This window comes from Vidua chalybeata, chromosome 13 (genome assembly GCF_026979565.1).
Source record: "Vidua chalybeata isolate OUT-0048 chromosome 13, bVidCha1 merged haplotype, whole genome shotgun sequence".
In the NCBI taxonomy this organism is placed as follows: domain Eukaryota; kingdom Metazoa; phylum Chordata; class Aves; order Passeriformes; family Viduidae; genus Vidua; species Vidua chalybeata.
Window position 1 is genome coordinate 8,828,694 of NC_071542.1, and position 8,635 is coordinate 8,837,328.

Sequence of the window (8,635 nt, forward strand, 5' to 3'; positions counted from 1 at the left end):
AACCAGCATCTGCAGTATCCGTGGGCTGCTCCTGCTGCCTGGGCTGGGCTGCATAGTTCTGCAGCTCCTGGGAAAGGCTCCTGGGTGCAATTAAGTCTAAGGCAGCTGCTGGCAGCTGGAGGCACTCAAAGTATAAGTTCATTACTGCAATTCAAATGAGGAAGAGCCTTAAATCTCTGAGAAGAATCTGGGTTTGGCAGGCAGTGGAGTACTTAGCTTATTGGGAAAACACCTTGGACAATTTTGGTAAATGTTCTGCTGTGTGTTCAGGCAAGTAAATTTTACCCGTAGTTTTCATGTTCCTTGGTTCCCAGCTTCAGCACTGCCATGACTTACCCCTTGCTCCTGACAGTGCCCTCACACAGAGGTATTTAAACTCTGAAGCTTTGGAGGAGGTTTACCTCTTAGCCCAGATGCCCAGTACTTGAGCTCCTCTTCCAGGCTGGAAGTCCCAAGGGCTTCACAGGAAGCTGCTCAGCACATTTGGGTTCCCCAAATCCTGCCCTCCCCACATCCTGGTGGATGCCATACCTCCAGCGTGCCACCTGTCAGCCACTCCCATCTCCACTGGGCTCTGCAGGATCTCTTGCATGCTCCTGCCTTCTCCGTCTGCAAAGCACCCACAGCCCTCCTGGCCTGCCCCTGCAGCCCTTTCCCAGGCTTTTGGCTGAGTTTCAGTTGGTGAGCAGGACTGAGAGCAGCAGGTGGTGTTGGTGTCTCCCTGCAATCCTCCCTTCCAGCTCCCCTCCACAGAGTGCTGGTCCCAGCCTGGGGCCATGCCTGCTCAGTCCTGTCTTGAGACGAGAAATTGAAACAAGGACTTCCCAGCAGGTTGTGTTTCCTGTAGCATGAGGGACAGGCGATTCTTGGGTGGTTTCCTGGCTTTTCTTGCAGACGTCCTGATGGGAGTGGCTGCAAAAAGGCAGGAGGCAAGGAGGGGGCAGGGGCAGCACTGCAGTCAGACAGGGACATGCTGCTGGCTCAGGGTGGCCCTGGGCAGCCCCATGCCAGAGACTTCTGGGCTGACAGCAACTTCTGCTTTGAGAAAGCCACTGTTTTGTGACAAGTCCCAGTTGAGAAACACCTAAGTGCCTCTGTCAAAAGAGGCCTGACAGATACACTTGGCTTTGTGGTTATGCTGGTTCTTGGATTTAATCTATCTGTGCTAGAGGAAAAAAACAATAACAAAAAAGCCCAGGCTAGTGGAACAGTAAAGATACTTTTAGTGAACTGACAGCCAAGCCTTGTCTTGGCTGACCATGTCCCTGTGCCGACCCAGTTCCACAGGCAGGGCACCAGAGCCCCAGGCTGGCAGCAGCAGGGCCAGCGGCTCACAGAGTCCCTGTTAGGGGTGTCCATCTGCCACAGCTCTCCCCACTCCGTGCTGTCCCCAGGAGGGCTCTAGTCCTGAACATTAGTGTGAGCCAGATGAGCTTCTTTGCTGGGCTGTCGCTGAGTGTTGCTCGTGTGAGGCTCTGTGGCTGCTTGGCAGTGATGGCAACTTTGGGACCTCATGCAGTAAGTTACCTTTAATGTGCCGTGGCAAGAATGCTCATTTTGCTTCTGCTCGCTGCCAGCCCTGCTGTTGGCTCGCTGCAGGGTCGGTACGTGAGCCCTGGAGCGGGACAGCCTGTATCCGGAGCCTTCCTTCCTCTGAGATAACGTCACTGCTGGAAGCAGGCAGCTATTTCGGTCCCAGGAATGCCAGTGGATGATTTCACTTTTGTTTCATACCCGATAACCTTTCCCATCACAATGAGAGACGACGTCCGTGCTCCCTGCGCTTCCGTGTGTGAGGGGAAAGCCATTCAAGTGCCTCTGCAGAGGAAAAGAAAGAGCCAGGTTAAAAATAGCTTCTGATTGTACATGGAGCCGGGGCAAAGGAAGGGCAAAAGCCTTGTATTCCAGTCCCATACACTGGGAGCAGCTTTTCTGGCTGAGCCGGGGCATGAGGACAGCGACTGTGGGAATATCTGGTGTGCTGGCTCTTTGCGTCAGCCTCATGGGGATGGGAAGGTCTGTGAGAGACTTTCTTCTCCATGCAGAGTCGTCCTGATGTGAGGCTCCAGGAGCGCTACAGACACTTGTCACCTGCATGTCTCTACCCTTCCTGCCCTTCTCCAAGTCCTTTTCCTGCTGGTTGCTGGATGCTTTGTCAGGAGCTCGGCGAGACAAACTCATCCCAGGCCTCAGGCGAGAAAAGTCTGGTCAAACCCAAATTGCTAAAGCTCAGCTCCAATTTTTATTTCCTGTGGGGAAGGACTTGGCCAAAGTAACTTGTTTTTTTTTTTTTAAGCTTTCAGCCTTTGACTTCCCACGAACTGCTGACCCATCATGTGATGGGACGTGGTGGGGCCAGTGCTGTGACATGTGGTATCGGCACTTATCACCCTGGTGCTCGTGTGGGGAAGGGCCCCCAGCTGCCCCCAGTCCCGTGTGTGCTGGGGCACGGGCAGCACCAGCTCCAGCCTCTGGGAGTGGGCAATCCCCATGTGCTGTCAGAGGGAGGGCAGCCAGCCTAGGTACCAGCAGACCCCATTCCTTACAGAGAGATGCTTCCCTGCTCCCCGTGAGCAACTGCTTCCTCACGCCCAGCCTGGCCTTCAGAGCACAGCACCGGCCATTTTATGGGCTGTCAGACCTGGGCTCCTGTTTGACCAGTCCCTTTGCCCAGTGGGAGGTTTTTGCTTAGTCCCCCAGCACATGACTTAGAGGGTGGCTCCAAACTGCTGTTGCTCTTCCTGGGCTGGAGCCTGTTTACAAAACAGTGGCTGAAAGCTGCTATTTATCCTTACGTACACATCACATTCAGAGTTGCTAAATAGGCAAGCCCAAAATGAAAGTCATCTGGGTTTTCTTTAATTAGAATAAAATCCTGATGAATCACGAGGTTCTGTACCTCAAGGATGCACCAGGAACTGACTTTGGCTGCAGACAGCAAGGTACAGCAGTCAGCAGAGCCGGCTCACTGCCTTGACATCTGCTGGAAAGACTTGTTTTTCCCTCCCGAGTCACATGCTAGCTTGTGATCTGATCATGAGATACAAAGGATAACCTTCCAATATTTACTCTTCTCATCTGCAATTTCAAAAGGCAGGGGAAAAGAGCAAAAAGCAGCACAAGGGAGGAAAACACAAGCCCCCTTTGCTCATTTGGTTAGTGTTGCTGTAGGTGCTGTGCTTGTTGCTGGGACAGGGCAGGAGTCTGGCTGCAGCACCACGGGCTGTGCTTGTGCCTGTTGTGGCCATAATGGAGCATGTCAGCGTGGGCAGAGCAATCCTTGCTCTGTGTTCAGCCACGTGGGCATCCTCCCCTCCAGTGCCACCACACCTGTGTGCCAGCAGAGGTGGGCAGGGGCTGCCTGGCCCAGAGTGACCTGCACTGGCAGAGGCAGGGCAAGTCCTCCCCCACGGCTGCCCAGCACTGGCCCTGTGCCATCCTTCAGCATTCAACTTTCACGTTTTATTATAAATGTCAAAGTGACATTTTTTATAACAATATCCTAATGTAGTCAGCCAGGCAGGTGGAGTTACTTGTACGTGCTCTAGTCCAAAGGTTTATAGCAAGCCCAGCTGCAAGATTAAACCAGAATCACCCTTGAATAAAATCCCCTATATAATCTTTGGGGAATTTTTGCTAGTGCAGCTTGGGTGCGTTTACTTCTGTGAGCTGATGCCTATCAAGGGCCAAAAACCCCCAGAACTGCATCATGGTGCCACAGGAGCTGTTGGCTTTGAGGCTTTCAGGCTGCTGAAGGCTTTGAGGGAGCTCCTGCTGCAGGGAGAGCAGGACAAAGCAGTGGGCAGGGCTGTGTGCTTGCTGAGCCACAGAGGTGTGTGCCATTGAGTACCAAATCTGCCACAGGCTCCATATGTGCCACAAACCTGAATTGCCTGTAGAGTGGGATTGCTCTGGGAATGGCAGGCTGGGGTCAGCAGTCTGTGTCTGCCTTCCCCAAACTGTGTCAGGGGAGATGCTCCAGGCAAAGCCAAAAGGGCTGTGCCTGTGTGTGACACACGATGTGTCAGCCAGACACAGAGTGAGGAACACCACCATAGCTGCCCTGGAAAGTACATGGAGGAACAAGAAGGGGCGGATGTCACTGGGGAGAAGCAGCCAGTAAAGACTGAGGGATGAGGGCTGGCCACAGGCTGGCCACAGCTATTCCGGTGTGACAGGGCCGAGTGCTGCAGTGTTTCAGTAAAAACACCCACTGGTGTCAGGTGGGGAGGGAGGGAGGGAGGGGCACAGTGAGAAGATGCCTCACCTAAGAGGGAGGGCACGAGGGGAGGGTGTCTGCTGAGTGCCTGTGGTGTGCTGAAGGGTGGTTTGTGCCAGGCAGGTAGATGCCAGTGTTGTAGGGAGCATGGCTGGATGGTGGATGAAACCAGCCTTCAAGGGCCAGCTGCGCCCTGTGCCTTTGCCAGGACCACAGCATTCATGAGAGGGGCTTGGGTAGCTGGGACTTGATACGGGCCCTGCAGGCAAAGCTGGGGAAATGTGAACAGGAGGTGATTTTTAATTAAAATCCAAACTATCCGTGATTAAGGGCTGTCTCCAGTAGGCATGGTTATTTCTGATTTCAGGTTTTGGGAAGTCTTGAAACACTCTAAATTCAAGCTGTGTTTCCCCTGTGAAGCTATTACAGGAGCTTCACATTACAGTGTCCTAACCTCCCCTCCCATGTCCACACTTAGTTCAAAGACCCATTTTTTTTTCTCAGAAGTAAACCACTTTCTTTCCTTTGGCAAATATTTCTGTTGCCTCTGCTGCAGCATTAGCCAGAGATAATTAGGAGGGCTGTGACGGGATGATGAGGGGTTTGGTATGGACTCATCAGTGGACATGTGGGACAGCAGTGTGTCTGCCTCTGGCACACAGCATTTGGAAGGCATTTGGGTTTTGTGGACCTGGTTGACCTGTCACTGTGCCCCAGAGGCATTTCTGAGCACTGTGGTTTCCTGGTTCACTGGGCTTTTGCCTGCCTCTATGAACATTAGAGCAGGCCTGACCCAGAAAGCTGGATGCAGAAGTGGTCAATAGTGATGGTAATTGGCCAGCAGCACTATCTGGCTCCTGCTGTCTTAGTCCCAAAAGAGATAAATCCATTCAGAAAACATGTAGGTGTTCTGGCTCCTGTGGCTGCCTTATCAGCTGGAGGAAGCTTCAGCCTGTGGTCCAGGGGTTGTGGAAGGCTGAGTTTACTATGCCCTGGTGAATGACTTTGGTTCTTCTGGTCCCCCTTCCCAGTGGCAGCGGTTCTCCAGCAAGTTTTGCTGTGTGAAGTGTTTGTTCTGCAGCAGGAGAGTGCTGAAGGCTCAGGTGAAGGGTGGCAGCAGGGCAGGTGCAATGGGAAGGGGCCACAGCAGCTCTGGCTGGGATCCCACCAGGGTGAGTGCCTGGGGAAGGAGATGCATCTGCTCATCCCTGAAGGTGTAGACACTTGCTCCTGGACAAGAAAGTAGTCCCTGTCCATAAGGAAATAAACAAATCCTAAAGAAAATCCTTTTGGAGCAGTCTCCTCCTGCCTGCTGTGTCCCTAGGGGACAACAAGGGCTTTGTAACTGCTCAGGGCTCTCGGCAACCAAAACAAGCGCGGCATGAGCTCAGCGGCTGTAAATCAGCGGGCTGCACCGGCTCCAGCGCCGCGCAGATTCAGAGCCGGCTGCTTTGATCTCAGATGCTTTTATTTCATACCCTCTGCAGAGATAGACACAAGGTCACACTAATGGCTGATACTTGAAAAACTTATGTGGCCTTTATTGATTTTGGAGTGATTAATGAGTCAAGGGAAGGACAGTGATTCATGCACATGAACGGTGCCTGGGAATGAGCAACGCTGCTCAGGGTGGCCTTTTAATTCCATAATCGAGCCTGTGTCCAGCTGCTTAGGGGTGGCAGCATTGCTCTCACAGACGTCTTTGCACTGGGCAAACACCTGTTTGTACGCAGTGAGCTCTCGTGCGGTTCTGTTTGCCTTGCTTTTTGCTGTCCCTTTTGAAAGGGGATCAAAAATAGCCAGACCTAAACTCTCACTGTAGCTTTGTTGACAAAGACTCTTGAAGCTTTCCTGCTGCTATCCCAGGTGGCCCGAGAGGAGAGGCCTGGGAAAGGTAAAGCACAGTGCCTTGCCCAGCCTCACGTCAGGCAGCAGAGCACCCACAGGAGGCATCCTCCAGCTTTGGCCCTCTGGTCACCAGCATGTGAGCTCAGTGAAGGAGCTTCAAAGCTGGCTGCTGTGATGAGCCTTGCAGACAATGGTTTTCCAGTTGTTTTTCCACTCCCTCAAGCATGTGCAACTTCCCAGAGGCTGCTGAGCTGTGCCAGGATGGACACCCTCCTTCCACAGCCTCCATCCCAGTGCACCCTGTGGATGGGGTCCACAACTCCCAGTTCACTCTGTGCCACACATTCAGCTGGAAACTGATGCAAGGGGAAGTCATCCTAATTTTGGAGGGGGACATCAGGCTCAGTTTGAAGGATCTGGGCAGTGGTTATGCAACTTTCCTTTTATTTTAAGAAACTTCCCCCTCTTGGTTGTCCCAGCTTTGTGGCCATGACTTAAGCCATCACACTGCTGCCAGAGTTCATTCTGCTGGGCTCACTGCTTTCACATGGCCTGTCTTGCTGAGTGGGTCAGAGACCTGCTGCACCTCTTTAGGGCCTGAGGACTTGCCACAGCTAGGGATTCATTTGTTGCTGGCACTGCTGGTTATTTTTTTCTCTCTTGCCATTTCCTGATATTTATTCCTGTGTACATTGAACTATGCCTGTGTCCTCCAGCTCCCCAGCCTGACCTCCAGAGCTCTACCCCAGCCTCCTGTGCTGTGGCAGAGAGAGGTCCCAGCGTGTTGGGGCACACTGCCCTTGGGGAAGGGCACAGGAAAATGTTCCTGGTGGTACAGGCAGGTGACAATGCCCACCCTGCAAGCGGCTGTGGTGCAGTGCCCACACTCCTGCCTTTGCTTTGCCCACCACCAGCACAGACACAGACCAGCCCCACACCCCCATTCCTGCTCAGGAGTGGCTGCAGGCTGTTGGCTCTCTCCAAGGGAAACTTAGGGACAGGGGTGTTGGACCCAGCGTCATCCTGCTGACCATGGCACAGCAGGAGAGGGCAGGGAGCATCACAGGGAGGCACACAGAAAAACATTGTGTGCTCCCAAGTTAGCTACCAGGCCAGGTTGGTTTTCCTGTTTACTCCCTAAGTGGAAAAATTGGAAGGGAGTGAAAAACATCATCCCCTTGGCTATATAAAGCTCTTGTTGTGTGGGCACAGAAATTTTACCTTCTTTTCATTTTTGCCTTGGTGTTACCAGGTGTGTGGCATGGGCTGTAGTGTCAGTAAAGCAAATAAAAGGGGGTGCTTGGAATAGCAGCTCCTCTGCAGGAGATGTTTCCTCTCAGAGAACTCGACTCCTTCGAGTTGTCTGCTGGTGAGTGGCTGTGTTGGGGTTCTGCAAAGCATGAGGGTCACAGAGGGTCAGGCAGGGCTTGTGCTGGTTGTGCTGGGGACACACAGAGCCCAAGGTACACCTGGCACTCCCAGCTGATGGCTGCTCACATCTCAAAAAAAGGGCAAAAGGTGAAGAAATCACTTTATCCCTACAGCAATTTGAGGGTAGGTTGCCATGAAAAGGTTGGCTGGCAGCTTGGCCAGCAGGAGTGAGAGGTCGGAGCAGACAAGACATTGCCATGCCAGGAAACTGTTTACAGCAACAGGATGTGTTATGGGGATCTTAAACCCTGTGATCCCAGAGATGTTGCTAAACCTTGTTTGCCTTGGATTGTTTGTCCAAAAAGACACCAAGGGATAAACTCTTTCTTCCCTTTGTAATTGCCCATAATCTTATCTGAAGCCTCCTAAGTGTCCTAGAGACTTCTCCAGGCGATAACATGGAGATAACTACCAAACAAAAAAGAAGTCCAAGAGCAGCTATTTTTCGGGTCTGCTGGGGAATAGCACCGGTTTCTTGCCCAGCTTTTGTCACCCTTATTTGTCACAGAGAAGGAAAGGATGCCCAGAGGTGTCCAAGTCTTGTTTAGGGAGTGATTGACCTTTCTTGCCTTCTTGCCCCTCTGGGATAGCTGAAGTTGTTTTGAGGAGTAAAGTCTCAAAACTGCTTTGGCTAATTACTAGAAAATATTACTGCATGAGAGCTGCAGCCCGTGGCTCAGCTGTCCAGCTGCCTAGGCCACTGGGGTTTGACTGTGTCTCACCAAAGGGTGTTTTTGCTGTGTGTGTTGTGGGCCTGTGGATCCCCTTCAGGTAAGGGGCTTGCTGATAGATCTGGTGGTGGTTTTCAAGGTACCTTTTACTTCACAGGGTTTGTGGATTCTCACTTGAGAGAGGAGCATCTAATCATCTCACCATAGACTTAGAAAAATATGTGCAATTGTAAAAAGGATCTTCCAAACATAGTATTTCCTTTAAAATTCAGTTCAGTGTCTGTGTCTGACCAATCTTCCTATAACATTTACTGCCTGTCCAGTTCTGGAGTCAGGACCTGGATTCTATGTTAATTATGGTTGCTTCATCCAGTTCATTGATTAAAAATGTGACATTTCAAAGAGAGAAGAAAAAATTCTTGTCTGACAAAGTGTCTCCCTGATACTGGTTCATGGCTTAGATATG